Source organism: Leuciscus leuciscus, assembly GCF_965113295.1.
Source record: "Leuciscus leuciscus genome assembly, chromosome: 8".
Lineage (NCBI taxonomy): Eukaryota > Metazoa > Chordata > Actinopteri > Cypriniformes > Leuciscidae > Leuciscus > Leuciscus leuciscus.
The window spans coordinates 1,309,483-1,327,701 of NC_138732.1; the positions used below are offsets into that span (position 1 = coordinate 1,309,483).

The 18,219-nt window shown below is 44.3% G+C and overlaps 1 protein-coding gene and 1 long non-coding RNA gene across 5 annotated transcripts in view; one reads left to right on the forward strand and one right to left on the reverse strand.

Moving 5' to 3' along the window:
* LOC309504111 (uncharacterized protein) overlaps positions 1 to 18,219 on the reverse strand; it is a 501,143-nt gene that overhangs the window by 165,778 nt on the left and 317,146 nt on the right. For 2 of the 3 annotated variants that reach the window (XR_014207962.1, XR_014207963.1), the window contains exon 2: positions 17,516 to 17,712. The exons of the other annotated variant lie outside the window; for it this stretch is intronic. The gene's annotated coding sequence lies outside the window, so the exon portion shown is untranslated. Of the gene's footprint in view, positions 1 to 17,515; positions 17,713 to 18,219 lie in introns of those variants that run through there. 3 annotated transcript variants of the gene reach the window in all.
* LOC309504199 overlaps positions 1 to 18,219 on the forward strand; it is a 94,976-nt gene that overhangs the window by 40,769 nt on the left and 35,988 nt on the right. The gene's annotated exons all lie outside the window — the stretch shown is intronic.

Here is an 18,219-nt window from a genome sequence, read left to right on the forward strand (position 1 = left end):
TTTCTGTAAGATCTGAATTTTTGAACTTGAATTTTTGAGATTGAATTTTAGAAAACTGAATTTGAAGTTCCGAATTTCTTCATCTTGAAAACTTGAATCTGTATTTTTTTAAACTGAATATTTGCAGTATACGAATTCAGAAAAAAAAAAAAAAAAACTAGCTGTTTGAAAATACATGTCTATAAAATTCAGCCATAAAAACATTTCAATTTGTTAAATTTCAAATGTTCAATATTCATTTAAAAAAAATCTAATTCAGAACTATTTAAACTACCACCTAAAATTCTATTTTGTTAGATTACACTTGCAAATAATTCAAATTTACACAATTCAAATTCAAATTGTTTTGTCATATTATGAGCTCCATACTCGTGCCCCCTCAGATTTTTCCTCCCTGATAATTTTTTTGTCACAACTTTATTCCTATTATGCTCCATAATATACCAGAGCATATAACGACTCAAATGTATTCTTCTGGATGTGTAATAAATCGGTCAGCATCAGCCCTTTTTCCTGAAATGGTGTCTGTGTATCAAATCTAGAGCGCTCTAGAATCTTTGCTGTGTATGTTCAAGCAACTCACTCGTCTCGCACATTGAGCTGGCAATGTTTTACAGATGGTCTTGAAGTGGTAACTGGGCAAAGCAACAAATCGGCATTGAATTAGTTATCAGATGATATTAAAAGGTAGTGGGATTATTTGTGGTTGACCTGGAAATTTTAACTTGATCAAAAAGTTATGGATTTGATATAAGCTGCGAATTCAGAGCATTAACTTAAGTTGTGTCATTGTAACGTTATCGATAGCTAGCCTAGTCTAACCGTAAACTAGTTGGCTAACGTTACTGCCATACAAAGCCATAGTAACGTTATCTGATCGGTTTTGAAACATCTGTTCTGTTTTGTCTTGTGTCAAAGTCTCCAGCTAGTTCAATTGTTTTCAGTTTCATAGAAACGACGGGGGTTAAATTTGTTGTAGGCTAACTGCAAAATCCAACCTAACGTTATCAAGGCATCGACTTGATGTTTCTCCCATAGACTGTTATTCACGGTTCTTCACGGATCAGGCAGCTAATTCAAATGCAGTGAAAAAAGATATTCTACCCGTTCGAAAGCTACAGCATAGTTGTTATACAGATCGCTATGACTGTGATGTAGGCTTAGACAAGTTCCTTATTTAAAATATAATAATGAGCAGTGTAACTACAGTATTTCAATGATTTTACTAAAGTAATGTTACATATTACATTTGATTTGATTACTTTTTTACATTTCTGTCAAATATTAATCATTTTCAAATAAACGGGGTACAAATAAACCTTATTCAGCACTGAAATCTGTCAAACTTCTTTTAAAGTCCTTCATCACATATTAATATTAATAATATTTTATTAATATAAATTTATTTTAATTAATGTTAAAATAACTTAATTTCAGAGCACCACAAAGTCAGACCTCAGCACCTTTATGTACCTTTAATGTAAGATCGTTCTTAGGTCACATACCAATTTAAAATCATAACATAAAAACTGCAATGGTACTGTTTTTAAAATCATGTGTAGTAGGCCTAAGTGTACAGTAAGTGTGTGTGTAAACTTTTGAATTTGAGCTTACAGTTCTTTCATCAACCTGTCTTTTACATAAACTTACAAAATAGATACTTTAACTTAGTCCTCAGATAGAGGAGGGTTGCTGCTAGCTCCGTTAAGGTATTTCTGTCCCTCCCAAACTGCATTGAAATGGTATGTTTAGCAACCAGAATTAAAAAAAAATGTCTTCACAACAAAACAATACGTCTGTTGCTGTGATTGAGTGCGAAGGCCTCAATGATGTTATCGCAGTCAAGGGTCCTCGTTCTCTCCGTGTTTATAGCTAAAAGTGCCAGATTACTGGTCCTAGCGTCTCCACTGCTGTTCCTCAGGTAGTTTTTTACACGGCCCAGGCAAGAGAAACTGCGTTCACAGCTCACTGATGTGACGGGAAGTGTCAGGGCTATGCATTAACGTGTACAGGTCCATAATGCATCTTTATATGGCCGCATTAAGGATAGGAACTCCTGTGTGCTGTGGATGACATGTCCCTGTTCTTCCTTCCTTTGTAGAAGCCGCCGCACCTGGTAGAGCTCTGCTGACAGGGTTTCCTCACTGACACCATAGTGTTGGGCCATGGCCAGCAGAAGTTGTTTGTCCAAAAACGATGTGTGTTTTGGGCTGAGAGTTGGCACACCTCTCAGTACATCATTTGCCTCTGTTGAAAAGCGCCGATTCATTTCCACCATCAACCTGTCTATAACTGGATAGAAAGAGTGCGTTTTCATGTCATCAGTGTTGTCTGTCTGTGTTCTCTCTATCGGGGCCTCCACAATAAAATCCTCCAGGTGTCGAGTTTTCTGGGTCTGCCTTTTCTCGCGTGAAGTATGTGTGCCTGTGTTTGCACACAGAGCCTCTGCTTGTTGTTGGATTTCTTTCCACTTAGTGTCTGTGTGGTTTTCTGATAGAGCATTAAGTACAGACTGGGCCAAATCCTCTGCTGCAATGAGGTCAAAATTGGGGGCCTGTAGCTGATCTGACATGAACTTTGTTGTTCTAAATAAATCCTCAAACATGATGAGATGCAAAACAAACTTCTCATCGATGACGGCACTGATGGCTCTTGAATCTGCCCTCCGATGTGGGTGTGACTGGGTGACAACACGCAGGGTGGCTCGGATAGCGGGGAGAATTTTCTTGACGGCGCAGATCGCATTATAACGGCAAGCCCAGCGAGTATCGCACAGTCTCTTGAGTTCCACTGGTTGTGCTGTCGGGCCGAGCTCTTTTTGTTTTGTGCACCACGGATCCAGAAAAAAACTTGTAGAGCATTTGTAGTGTCTCAAAAAACTCTGCAGCAGCGCTGACATTATGTACACAGTCAACTAACACTAAATTCAGCTTGTGTGCATGGCAATGTATATATATGGCTTGCGGCACCTCCTTACTGAATTTTTCCTGCACACCATTATTACATCCCGACATCACAGATGCTCCGTCGTAGCATTGACAGACACAGCGATGTACAGGTGCTGGTCATAAAATTAGAATATCATCAAAAAGTTGATTTATTTCAGTAATTCCGTTAAAAAAGTTAAACTTGTATATTATATAGACTCATTACATGCAAAGTGAGATATCTCAAGCCTTTATTTGTTATAATTTTGATGATTATGGCTTACAGCTTATGAAAACCACAAAATCAAAATCTCAGAAAATTAGAATATTACATGAAATCACACAGTAATCACACAGTAATCCCATGGTCATTGAACCAGGTTTTGGTTATTTTGCCAGTGTGGGCCGGTGCAAATCCTGCTGGAAAATGAAGTCAGCATCTCAATAAAGCTTGTCTGCTGAAGGAAGCATGAAGTGCTCTGGAAGTGTCCTGGTAGACGTCTGCGTTGAGTGGACAGCACAGTGGACCAACACCAGCCGATGACATGGCTCCCCAAACCAACACAGACTGTGGAAACTTCACACTGGACTTCAAGCATCTTGGATTGTGTGCCTCTCCATTCTTCCTCCGGACTCTGGGACCTTGGTTTCCAAATGAGATGCAAAATTTGCTTTCATCAGGAAAGAGGACTTTGGTCCACTGTGCTTTATTAAATCCAGAGTCAACGCAGCCGTCTACCAGGACATTTTCAGAGCACTTCATGCTTCCTTCATTTTCCAGCAGGATTTGCACCTGCCCACACTGCCAGAAGAACCAAAACCTGGTTCAATGACCATGGTATCACTGTGTAATTACTGTGTGATTTCATGTAATATTCTATATGTATATTTTGATTTCGTGGGTTTCATAAGCTGTAAGCCATAATCATCAAAATTATAACAAATAAAGGCTTGAGATATCTCACTTTGCATGTAATGAGTCTATATAAAATACAAGTTTCACTTTTTTAACGGAATTACTGAAATAAATCAAATTTTTGATGATATTCTAATTTTATGACCAGCACCTGTATATATATGCATGCACATACATACTTTATAATCTTTTCAAAAGTAGTCAGCGTCTTTCAAAACTAAAGTATACATTTTATCATACGTATTTCAAAGTAAAGGATTCATTAGTTAATAGATGACTTTATTTTTTGACAAAACACATACAGTATATATTCCTCATCTCAGTATAGCTGTTACGAACCCATCAAATTAATTATGGATCAGCATAACATATAAAAGACCACAGAGATTCGATGACAGTGTAAATAAATAATTTTAATTAGGTGATACGCCTTAGCGTACGCAGAGCATGGTGGCAAAAAATAAACATAACAAAAACAAAAGAAAACCCTGACCCACACTATTCTTCAAAGCGGATGAAACTTGCCTGCCTCCCGTTCAAAACAAAAGACAGAGTTTGTGTGAGTCTTCCGGGTCCTCTTTCTCCTGCTCTCCACTAATCTATACTAAATAATATGCAAAAACCCATCACCAGTTACCACCAGCTGTAAATAAATATAATAAACTAAAAATAACAAACAATAATCCCATATCGGGATCGTGCTTGTGAAACCAACATTGAAACAAGCTCTAAACAAGTTCAAAGGAAGCAGCAGGCCGAGCACGCGTCGGAGCTTGTGCTCTGTCTGCTACCAGGAGCGGATGGGAAGTGAGAGAGAGAGCCCACGGTCTCCAGACTGGGCGTCTTTAAAGCAGTTGCCCCGCCCACAATCACAGCCGGCGGGACCTCACGTGATCTGTATAGGAAATTAAAAACAGATAGAAATAACCGCACTCAGCAGCAGGTAACCGTGGCCATTTAGCAACATAACAATAGCAATAGAGTTTGCTAAAAGCTGTTCATTCAATACAGCAGTATTTGAAAATCGATCATATTTTGTAAAATTACATTTATATTTGCATTTATGTCAAAACCTAGACACTTTTAAACATCAAAAGGACATTTATTAATATGTATTCGTGTCAAAATGACAAATAAACAGATTTTCCTATTCAATTTTGCATGGAAACGCTTCCAAGACGCTTACGTGTCGCGTGAAAAATAGGCGTCGGTTCTATTTCTAGAATGCACGCGTTTTCCACGTGGCTCGTGCCGCACCTGAGACGCACGTCTCACACAGGCAGTGTGCAAACTCTAAACTGTTAACATGGGAGCCGAAATAAAAACGGACACGCCACGCATCCAGTGTTTCACCGGCCTTATCCAGCGGATGTGGGCGTTTCACAGGTTTGTATGGATCGCCTCACATTTGCGTTTGAATAGCGCGGTCTCCGTAGGCGGAGTCACATTAAAACTTAATTACCTGAGATGAGAACGACTGACATCTCTCTCTTTACATACATATTATATAAACTGTGAATATTTGTTTTTTATAAAAAAATACTTCATTTAAAAGAAGAGAATTCAAGCTTCATGCCTGTATGTCTGTATTCCTGTTTGACTGAGTATTCGCTGAGTTACAGTTCATTTTCGGACGCGTGTTAGAATTGACTTCACTGACGGAGAGTAGGCAGAACTCGCATCATGTTTATTTTTCTTTATTTAGCGAAAAGCACAACACTTTGTTTTTATTATGAGCATACACAAAAAAAAATACACACTAAACAGGATCGATTGATGTATAACACAAGCATATAAGATAAAAATTAATATTTTTATTTTTTTATTTTTTTTGCACTCGCTCCAAATCCCCCTGCTTCAGGGGTGTGACTTACACTTCAGTCTCGGGCGCTGACTCTCATGTCCTCCGAGTCAGAGCCGAAGTACAGGTTCTGTTAGCAAAGGCCGTGGTAGAAAACGTACCCGCAGCCCACAGCGAGTCAGGCTTTGACTGCTGCTACCTTCTCCTCCCCAAGAAGGATCACGGCCTCAGGCCCATCCCCGACTTGAGATTTCTTAACTGCGGTCTGTTGAGTGAGCTGTTCAGAATGCTATCTTTGAAACAAATCCTCTCGCAGATCTGCCAAAGGGATTAGTTTTATTCATTGGATCTGAAGGACACATACTTTTATATCCAGATAGCTCCCCATCACAGACCGCTCTGAGATTTGCGTTCAAGGGAGAGGTTTACCAATATACAGTTCAACCATTCGGACTGTCTCTAGCTCCATGCACCCTTGCGAAATTTGTGGATACAGCTCTCTCCCCCTGATATTATTCTCAGGGTCAACCACGGCTGAACCAGAGCACTGGCCCCCTGGAAATCGGGCCATCTGTATCGGATGGGCGTGGAACTGGGCTCTGTTTCCAGAAGGAAGGTTGTCGTGACAGACACATCCAAGACTGGTTGGGGTGCACTGTGCTACGGCAGGCCGGCCTTTGACTCTTGGGTAGAGCCGATGCCGAGCTGGCACATCAAGTGCCTAGAAATTATATCAGTGCTCCTGGCCTCCGAATTTAGGCAGGAATTCAGAGGGCACCATGTCCTAGTCCGGTCGGACAACATGACAGTGGTAGCCTATATAAATCACTAGGAGGGGTCTTAGGTCCCATCTACTGAACAGACTGGCACGCCACCTCCTCCTTTGGGCACAGGACAATCTCCCCTGTGTAAGAGCTATACATGTGCCGGGCTCTATTAACATGGGAGCAGATATTCTCTCCCGGAATGGACTGTCTCCAGGGGAATGGTCTCAACCCCCAGAAGGTCCGCAGTCTATTTGTACGTGTTTTCATTGTCCTGTTTCTCCCTCCTCCCTGAGGGCAGAGGGAGAAACAGTCTATGACCCAGGTGGGTGATCTATGGCAATGTTTCTGGCCTTCTTCTGGAGGCGTTCTGAATACCTTCCTCCTGGCACCACTCTGACAGAACTAGCTGTGGTTCCCAGGAATAGTCCAGCTGCTGTCTGCAGCACCGTGGCCAATCTCGCTGAGAAGGGACCTCCTTTCTCAAGTGGAGGGGTCAATCTGGCATCCCCAAAATGAGATGTGGAGCCTCCACTATGGCCTCTCGGCAGGAGCCTTTACATCTTCCTCCTGAGGGTCATAAACACAATCTCTGAGGCTAGGGTACCTTCTACCAGGTGCCTTTATATGCAGAAATGGGCTATTTTTTTTTCTGGTTGGTGCGCAGCCCGACATAGACCCCATGGCTTATGAGATTGCTTCCATTCTCTCATTTCTGCTGGAGCTGTTTGACAGCGGATGCACCAACTCTGTTCCAAAGTATACACGGCAGTTATCGCAGCGTATGCACCTATAGCTGGCCGGTCGACTGGGAAATATGACCTGGTGGTCAGATTTCTCAGAGGGGCCAGGAGGCTAAACCCGCCTCGTCCCAACACGGTAACTTCCTGGGACCTGTTCATTGTCCTGAGGACACTCAGAGGCCCTCCGCTTGAGCCGCTCACGACAGCCAACCTTCGGCCTCTCTCGCTTAAGACCACTCTCCTGCTTGCTGTGGCATCAGTCAAGCAAATTGGTGACTCAGTGGACGCTTTCTGCCTCGAGTTTGGGCCCAATGACAGCAAAGTTGTCCTTAAACCCAGACAAGACTATATGCCTAAGGTGCTCTCAACACTCCTAGGGTACAAGTCATCTCACTCTCTGCTCTCCCCTCTGCTCAGGGTGAACAGCCACCAGACCCACTCTGCCCGGTGTGGGGCCTTGGGGTGTACATTGAAGGATCTGGCAAACGGACCACCTGTTTGTTTGCTTCTGAGGCCCATTCTAAAGAGCTGTCAGTTACAAAGCAGAGACTGTCCCACTGGGTAGTGGATGAGATAGTGCTAGCCTACAAGTGCCTGGACTTGCAGCCCCATTGGAACGAGGGACCACTCCACCAGAGGAATGGCCTCCTCCTGGGCTGGTCTAGCAGGATATCCATGGCTGACATCTGTGCGGTGACAGGCTGGTCCTCGCCGTCCACCTTTATCAGGTATAACCTGGACGTCCCCGACACGTTCTGTCGACCTAAATTAGTCTCCACCCTGAGATAACCATTCCTACAGGCTCCGGTCCCGAACCCGAGCCTGCCATTTCTGGTTATTCTAACTCCTTGACTAATAGCCTACCTGAGGCCCTCCTCACTCCCGGGCTACTGTAAGGACTCTGGTTTGATCTTCAGCCTTTCTGCTGTGTTTGTCTTGTGTCTTGATTGTCAGTTCACCTCACTCTACCATCACAGCTGAATCCCATCCTAATTAGTGTTCTCACTCTCATTACTCACACACCTGTTTCCCATTTTCTGCACTGATTTTCTCCACTACTTATGCTTCTCTCTTTCTTTGGTTCTCTGTCAGTGTGTCTTGGTTTCAGTCCGCTTCACCACTGTCCCCTTGCCTGAAAGTCTTGTTTTGGTTGCCTCTAAAACCTTTAAAGCCTTGTCTGATTATTTGATCCTGTTTTGTTTATTTGCCCAGTTCCTGTTCCCTATCTCAACTCAGCTTGCTCACCCGGCTTTTGACCCCCCTGCCTTCGTCCTGGACTATTGCCTTGGCCTCTTCCCTGAAACTGTTGGTCCGCTACTGGTTTTGACCCCAGCCTGTCCATTGGATTTCGCCTCTGTCTCGCCCTCTTACTTGGTGGCTCGGCTACCAATTATTTTATGTTTTGTGTTGTTTTCTTTCAACCTTTTGGACAATAAATTCTATTCTGAATTGATCTGCTCTTGGGTTCCTATTGTCTCTGCACCTCCCTAACAGTACACACTGACCAGGATGGATCCAGCAGACCAATCTCAGCTACGCTCGGCTGTGGAGGCCCAGGGTGCGTTACTGGGACAGCATCAGGGGGAGCTGGTGGCCGCTCATCAAACCATGGACTCTCTAGTCAGCCAGGTTACTGAACTTACAGAGACTATTCGCCGGATGCAGACCGATCGCAACCCTGTGGCACCGGTCATCGAACGCCCTCTTGTCACTCCGGAACCACGCATCAACAACCCTCCCATATATTCCGGTGAGCCTACAATGTGTCGTGCATTCATGATTCAGTGTGAGGTGATATTTTCTCTGCAACCCCTCACTTATGCCTCAGACACTGCCAGAGTGGCATTCGTCATCTCCCTTCTCGCCGGCCGGGCCCGGGAATGGGCTACTTCTGTCTGGGCTGCAGAGGCAGCGTGCTGCGAGGATTTTTTCAGCTTCAAGGCAGAATTTGTCAAGATATTCGACCGCTCAGCGCTTGGTAAGGAGGCGTCGCGGCTCTTGGCAGCACTGCGTCAGGGGAGACGTTCAGTGGCGGACTTCGCCATCGAGTTCCGCACCCTCGCAGCTTCAAGTATGTGGAATGAAGCAGCACTAGTTGCCAGGTTTACGGAGGCGCTGGAGGACGACATAAAGGATGAGATGTATGCTCACGAACTCCCTGAACACCTGGATGAACTTGTTGACCTGGCCATCCGCCTAGACAACCGTCGGGATCTTCGTAGGAGAGCTCGGTTCCCTCCATCTCCGTCATTAGTCGACCTCGCACCTACCTCCTCCGTGTCTGCTGCTCCAGACCACCTACCTGCTCCGGAAGCTATGCAGTTGGGCAGGTACCGTTTGTCTGCAGAGGAGAAACAGAAACGTCTGTCTAAGGGACAATGTCTCTACTGTGGTCGTCTCGGACATTTTGCTTCTTCCTGCCCGGCAAAAGCCAACGCTCGCCAGTAAACGTGGGGATACTGGCGAGCGCTACTTCCACCACCCCACCCACTGGTTCCCGCTCCATGCTTCCAGCCTCAGTCATTCATAAAGGTGCTGTTCACCAACTCTCTGCCCTCATTGATTCGGGAGCCGAAGGAAATTTTATTGATTTTTCTTGGGCCTCAAAGAGAGGCATTTCTTTTCAGTCTCTTTCTCCTATCCTTACTGCTCTCGCCTTAGATGGCAGGGAACTGACCACTATTTCTCAGACCTCTGTTCCTTTAGAGCTTATCACCTCTGGCAATCACCGAGAAGAAATAGTGTTTTTTGTTTGTCACTCACCCCTCACTCCCGTGATCCTTGGTCACCCCTGGTTAACCACTCACAATCCTCACATAAACTGGTCAGACAGCACTATCTTATCGTGGAGTCCACATTGCCATGCCCATTGTCTTGTGTCTGCCTTGTCTCCTGTCTCCTCTGTCCCTGTGTTGCAGGAAGAGCCGAGCGATCTTTCCGGAGTTCCTGAGGTCTACCACGATCTGAGGGCGGTCTTCAGCCACTCCCGGGCCTCATCTCTTCCTCCGCACCGTCCCTATGATTGCGCCATCAACCTTCTTCCTGGCACTTCTCCGCCTAAGGGACGGTTGTTCTCCTTGTCCGCCCCTGAACGGGCGGCCATGGAGAAATATCTATCAGAGTCTCTGGCGGCCGACATTATTCGTCCTTCTTCCTCTCCGGCGGGGGCGGGGTTCTTCTTCGTGAAGAAGAAGGATGGTTCCTTGCGCCCCTGCATTGATTATCGGGGGCTGAACGACATCACCGTTAAAAACAGGTATCCCCTGCCATTGATGTCGTCGGCCTTCGAGATCCTGCAGGGGGCAAGGTACTTCACGAAGCTGGACCTCCGCAACGCATACCATTTGGTTCGGATCAGGGAGGGGGACGAGTGGAAGACGGCTTTTAATACCCCCACGGGACACTTCGAGTACCGGGTTCTTCCCTTCGGTTTGACTAACGCCCCAGCCGTCTTCCAGGCGCTCGTCAACGACGTGCTGAGAGACATGATCAACAAGTTTGTCTTTGTGTATCTGGATGACATTTTGATCTTTTCTCGTTCACTCCAGGTACACATTCAGCATGTTAGACGGGTGCTGCAGCGCCTGCTGGAGAACCAACTGTTTGCTAAGGCGGAGAAGTGTTCTTTCCACAACCAGTCGGTTCCGTTCTTGGGACACATCGTTTCGGTGGAGGGGATTCGTGTGGATCCCGCTAAGGTAAGAGCCGTCTCCGACTGGCCCACACCTGGCAACCGAAAATCACTACAGAGTTTTATCGGATTTGCTAATTTCTACAGGCGGTTTATCCGTAATTTTGGCCAGGTGGCGGCCCCTCTGACTGCATTAACCTCCACAAGGACACCGTTTTGCTGGTCCTCGTCCGCTCAGGCGGCCTTTGATGAACTCAAGAAGAGGTTTTCATCCGCACCTATATTAATTACTCCAGACCCTACCCGGCAGTTCATTGTGGAGGTTGATGCGTCAGAGATAGGTGTCGGAGCGGTTCTTTCCCAGCGATATTCCCTTGACAACAAATTGCACCCTTGTGCATTCTTCTCTCACCGCTTGTCTCCCACAGAACGGAACTACGACATCGGCAATCGTGAGCTGTTGGCAGTGCGGCTGGCTTTGGGGGAGTGGCGCCACTGGTTGGAGGGTGCGGCGGAGCCTTTTCTGGTTTGGACCGATCACCGGAACTTGGAGTATATCCAAACCGCCAAACGGTTGAATTCCAGGCAGGCTCGCTGGGCACTTTTCTTCGGTCGCTTTAATTTTACCCTGTCTTACCGGCCTGGTTCCAAAAACGTCAAGCCTGACGCACTCTCTCGTCAGTTTCCTGTCCCGGAGGACGCAACCCCGCCAGACACCATCCTTCCTCTAGGTCGTGTGGTGGGGTCCGTCACCTGGGACATCGAGAAATGCGTCAGGCAGGCCCAGTCGGAGGTACCAGAGAGGGTCCCGGCGGGTCTGCTGTTCGTTCCGGAGTCGGTTCGGCCGGGGGTTCTGGAGTGGGGCCACTCGTCCAGGCTGGCCTGTCACCCAGGAGTGAGGAGAACGTTGGCTTCCATCCGCCAGCGTTTCTGGTGGCCGGGCATGGGGGGGGATGTCCGGGGTTTTGTAGTCGCTTGCTCGGTCTGTGCTCAAAACAAGTCCTCTAATTCTGTACCCACTGGTTTGCTCCAACCCCTTCCCGTTCCCTCCCGTCCCTGGTCCCACATTGCGCTGGACTTCGTGTCGGGGTTACCGGAGTCCAGTGGCAATACAGTTGTCCTTACCGTAGTGGATCGCTTTTCCAAGGCGGTCCACTTCATTCCCCTTCCCAAACTCCCCTCTGCCAAGGAGACCGCCCAGAAGGTCGTCGACCACGTCTTTCGGATCCACGGTCTTCCGGAGGACGTGGTCTCCGACCGGGGGCCCCAGTTCATCTCCCATTTCTGGAGGGAGTTCTGTCGACAGATTGGCGCTACTGCTAGTTTGTCATCAGGATTCCATCCACAAACCAACGGCCAGACCGAGCGTGCGAACCAGGACCTCGGGAGGGCTCTCCGCTGTCTGGCCTCTCATAACCCTTCTTCCTGGTGCCAGCAGCTTACGTGGGTTGAGTATGCTCACAATACCTTGCCGGTGTCGTCTACTGGGTTATCCCCGTTTTCTTGTTGTCTTGGGTATCAACCTCCTCTGTTTCCTTCACAGGGTCCCGAAGCTGCGGTTCCCTCAGTTCAGGCGTTTATCAATCGATGCCGGCGGACCTGGAGGAGGGCCAGGGAAGCACTTCTAAGAACTAGGGACCGCACCAAGAGATTGGCGGACCGCCGTCGGGCTGAGGCACCCAAGTATGTTTGTGGACAAAAGGTGTGGCTCTCCACCAAGGACCTGCCCCTTAAGGTGCCATCCAAGAAGTTGGCACCGCGGTTCATTGGGCCATACCCCATTGTTAAGGTGATCAGCCCGGTGGCGGTTCGGCTTCGGCTTCCGCATCCCCTTCGTCGAGTGCACCCGGTGTTTCATGTGTCTTGTGTTAAACCTTTTATTCGTTCCCTTTCTTCGTCTCCCTCCATCCCTTCAAGAAATAAACCTCCCCCCCCCTTGATGGTTGAGGGCGCTCCCGCCTTCACAGTTAGGAAGATTCTGGATTCCAGGCGTCGGGGCAGAGGATACCAGTACCTGGTCGATTGGGAAGGGTACGGTCCGGAGGAGAGATGTTGGGTCCCGACCCGGGACATTCTGGACCGTTCTCTTATTGAGGAATACCATCGATCTGCTCCTCGTCCTGGGAAGCCTGGTGGCATTCCTGGGGCGGGGGGTACTGTCAGGACTCTGGTTTGATCTTCAGCCTTTCTGCTGTGTTTGTCTTGTGTCTTGATTGTCAGTTCACCTCACTCTACCATCACAGCTGAATCCCATCCTAATTAGTGTTCTCACTCTCATTACTCACACACCTGTTTCCCATTTTCTGCACTGATTTTCTCCACTACTTATGCTTCTCTCTTTCTTTGGTTCTCTGTCAGTGTGTCTTGGTTTCAGTCCGCTTCACCACTGTCCCCTTGCCTGAAAGTCTTGTTTTGGTTGCCTCTAAAACCTTTAAAGCCTTGTCTGATTATTTGATCCTGTTTTGTTTATTTGCCCAGTTCCTGTTCCCTATCTCAACTCAGCTTGCTCACCCGGCTTTTGACCCCCCTGCCTTCGTCCTGGACTATTGCCTTGGCCTCTTCCCTGAAACTGTTGGTCCGCTACTGGTTTTGACCCCAGCCTGTCCATTGGATTTCGCCTCTGTCTCGCCCTCTTACTTGGTGGCTCGGCTACCAATTATTTTATGTTTTGTGTTGTTTTCTTTCAACCTTTTGGACAATAAATTCTATTCTGAATTGATCTGCTCTTGGGTTCCTATTGTCTCTGCACCTCCCTAACAGCTACGGCTTCGCAGGACGACTTCCTTTCTGCGCTGGTAGCATTTTGACGGTAAAATAGGTTAAAACTATTTTACAAGTTTAAAACAAAAATATAGAATATTAAAACAAAAATGTATGGCATAAAATAAATAACTGAATTCTTCTTAATTAAAATAAATGCATTTACTGCATCTCAAAAATAATTAAAACAAATAATTGAATAAAAAAGTGTAGGCATGTGATCAGCTAAAGACAAAAAAGAAGCAAACTCATTTCCTTTCCCCCTGATTCAAGTCTCTAAAAGTTCACTGAGAATATCTATACATCACATATGATGTATATTGTGAATCTATTGTTTATTCCCTTTCATGTTTGGTATCATTTTAAATGTCTTCCAAATTGTTAGGAGAATTCTGTTCTCCTTTTTGGGTGGTGTCTCTTCAAGATATCTGATAATTCTCTCCTCTCCTCTCAAAGCGACATCAGGCCCCTTAATGAACGTACCCAGAATAATCTATTCCCAGAAAGATCTAAATTATATCATAATCAATATTTAAGATTATTTTCTAATAAGAAACACGATGTACATTTGATAATCATTTGAAATTGGGGTAAGATTAAGTGCAGAGCTAAAGTAGAATTGAAACTAAATTCTAAAAATTAAGAGAACTTCACAGAACGCTGAAAAGACATATGCATTATACCTTCGCCCACACCGTTGGATTCCGCAGTCGGGCCGACGAACATCAGCATTGCGACAAATGCATTTTAATAAAGACTGATATTTGTTTTTGTTTTCTGGCAGTATAGAAGAGGAAGAAGTTTGGAAGAGAAGAAATGTTTGGGGATCAGGAATAAGGATTTTTACATTTATCCTTAATAAATGTTTTATTAGGGGTAAATAGTTCTCACTTTAGATTAAGTCACACAAAAGTCAATGTAAGGCAAGTTTATTAATATAGCACATTTCACACACTGGTTATTCAAAGTGATTTACATACGGTAAAAAGGATTTAAAAAGAATTATAAACGAATCCCAACAAGTGAATAGGAAATAAGAAGAACATTGATTAAAACTGATTTAAAATGTACTTAAAATAATAAAAAGAGGACACATAGATGACAGTTAAACCTTAAATTTGCATCAATTCCCTTTATACATGAGCATTTATTTACTATGATTTAATAACTTCTTAAAGGTGCCATGTGTAAAAAAAAATCAATTCATACTCCACATTCCATACCAGATGGGGGCAGTATACCTCCAGAAAGTGTGTCTACTCTATGAATATGACATCTTCAAGCTACTCCCCTTCACCAGTGAATATGTTCATATTCGTTTTGTTCATATTACATTTTTATCGTTAGTTTGAATTACATTAATTTGACAGACAGCATTCGCTGATGTTGACCAACGTAACCAGAGCTGCCAACTATCACGCATTCACCGTGAGACACACGCAATTGACACTTTTCACACGCTCTCACGACACACATCAATTTTCTCGCGCACAGAAAAATCCCGAAGCAAAGAGGACATGGAGACCGACAGACTAGACAGAGCAGGTTAGTTATGATATAAAAAAAATTTCAGCTCTCAGATTCTGTCAATTTTATTACGCAATTCAAACAATAAATACCGTTTTGGCGCTTGTAAATGTTACGTGACAGATCCCTAGCGCACGTGAACCGATCATCTCTAGTAGCTAATAATAGTAAAAAACACGAACACTGTTGAAAGATACAGTAGGCTACAACTTACCGAAATGTATTCCTCATACATAATATCTACCAATCAGTGTTTTTTATCAGCGTGAAGAGGTCAAGAACATAGCTGGAGAACAATTATGTAAGATTTACCTCAGGAAAGCCATTTAATAAACATAATATAGGTTGTTATAATAAACAGAAATGTTGCAAGTTCGGAGTCGAACCTCATTTCTTTCATGTCCATTAGTTGTCTCCAGCGATGGAAAGCAGTGCCAATGTTTACTCTGGATCTGTTCCTTTTTTTATCAGATTTTATTTGCGATTCCGAGCGCGTTTTATCCCTGCAGCGGGTGGGTGTGGTGGTGGTAAGGGTCTCTTGCCAAGGGCTTCAGCCATTCTTCCGCTCTCTTCCCTGAACTGAAATGTAGTAGTGGGCTGTATTTTCCACACGATTGACATCAGGTTCAAGTACGTCCACAAGCCGTGCGAGTTATTCGTGTATTGCAGTTGGGCTGGTGGTGGTTATGTTGCTCGCATACCGCCTCCCATGGCCGAAACTGGTATTACGACACCTGTCGGGCCGTGGCTAGTAATGCTATTGCTAATTCAGGTTGATATCTCTGCAGCACTATAACTTGTCATTTTTTTAATGACATCATCGCCCTTATTTCTTCTCATTCTTTTGATGCGTGTAGCTCATTTTTTGGATATTTTTACCTCAATTTTTACACATGGCACCTTTAATGTTTTGATGAACATTAACAACTTTAATACATGGTTTAAAATACATCAGATAGGTGTATTTATCAAGTTATTAACAAAGTATTAAAAAACATTAAGTCTTTACACTATTTGTAACTCACTATTTGTATTTAGCCTCTTCATGTGTTAACGATACTATTAATAATAAGCTATGAATTAACTGATGTGCTACCATGGAAGGGTGTAAGACAAAGTAATGGATAAAAAACTTATGATGATCAAAAAGATGAATACAAAATTAATTAATAAAGATTAATATAATTATTTAATGCAGATTATTAACAGTAGGTTATTAATTATGCTGATACAGATGAAGCCCAACAATTTTACAAGGAAAGCAAATAAAAAAAAAACAAGTTTTTTATGAATTATGTATCAAACATTTTAGTAGAATTTGATTTCACATCTATAAGGACAACTAATATACTATATAAGGTAGTTTTTTTTTTGATAAATGACATCAGTCTGCAGTTTTTTTTAAGCTGCATTTTGTACGTTTTTTTATTGCTATAATGAGTAATTTTATATTTTATACTTTGTATGTACTGTAATTAAAGCAATGTCAGCGGATATATAAATAATTGCTTAAGAAGTCAGAGTTAAGGTATTTTCTTGTAGCCGGTGTTTAGGCAGGCAGTAGCGGGACTTCAGTCGGAGGGTCCGGCTTATCGGTAATCTTCAAATCCTTGCAGAACAACACCGATTCTGATCCAAGACCCAGCTGGAACTGCCACACATACAGACACTCGTGCGGCTTCAGCTCAAATGATAGTTGCTCTTCCTCTTCAGTCTCTTCATTCCAGTTTTCCTTCTCAGTGTTCACACTTGAACCTCCGTATTCTGTCGATATGGAGAACTGACACTGTGTAATTAACCCTGCGAGTCCTCCAGCTGAGATTGAGGCAGACGCTGCTATCTTCCAGTTGTGTGTCATCTCGGACATCTTCTCCTTATTGTATCCAACCTTTTTAGTAACTTTCTTTTGCCATGTCATTGGTGTGGGACTGTCATTATTTAAATGTTTAATGTTCACCCACTTGCTGAATGCGGGACCGTTGGTTATGGACAGCCCGCCTGGCAGGAAGTTCAGAACATCGGGGTGAATGGATGAGACAGCAGTGCAGTCAGCTGTGTTGAGGCTGGTACCTTTGTAGTATTCAACTCCCCACTTTGAGGTTGGCTTGAGGAAGTAGTAGTAATCTGGATCGCCCCAGTAATAGAGACCATCTCTGCAATTGGGATGCAGGGAATATTCTCCATTAAATGAAAATTCTTTACAGTCTTTCCTCAGGTTTGCTGTGTAAGTGCCCTTTTCCTGGAAGATGACGAAAAACCCATTACAGCCTTTGTGTATCATGTCGGAAAACAAATTAGGAATGTCTGTCGGTAATTCAAGGAACCCCAGGTAATGGTCTCCACCCCGATTTTTTGGATGAAGGGTGAAGACTTCAGAATCAGTGTCTTCTGTCAGGTCAGTGACTCTGCGGTATTCATCACCCTTAATGATGTAAAAGTAGCTATAGTCAGCAAAGTAATGGTCTCCATGTTGGCAGCAGGGGTGCAGAGCATGAATACTGAGGTCTGACCCTTTGTGGAAATCACTTGACCTCATATAGCAGCCGAGATCAGAGCGGATGATGTAGCAGTAATCCTTTGATCCACAGAAATCAACTCCTTTTATTTTGTTCTTGGGAATAATGCCTGCCATTTTGCCTTCACCTGCAACACAGGATAACAAATCAATAAATAAATAAATAAATGTTCAGATCGAATGGTTTTCTGTATTCTGTAGAGGTTTTGAGCTATTTTCCCGACACACTTTAAATTAGTCAAGGTCATATATGAAGATGCACCCCTGTAAATAACATGGTGTAAATATAGTGTAGAACAGCAGTATGTATGTAATAGTTGTGATTTGCTGTTTTCTTTAGCACTTTTGACAGAATCAAGAGACAGAGGTCGAGGCAGGCGGCTAGAAACAAGGGCCAATAAACAATCCCGGTCGGAACAGGCAGAGAACAATCAGTAATGAGAGAAGCAGTCCAAGGTCAGAGTACAATTAAACACAAGTAGGTAACGCTCAGAAATGATGGCCAGGGCAATTCAAGACTTGACAGAGAAGTGGTGTGTGAAAGTGGCTTACGCTGTATATGTGTGTGTGTGTGTGTGAATGAGGTGCAGGTGTGTTGTGCACTCAGTCCCAGGTGAGAGGTATAATGGGAATTT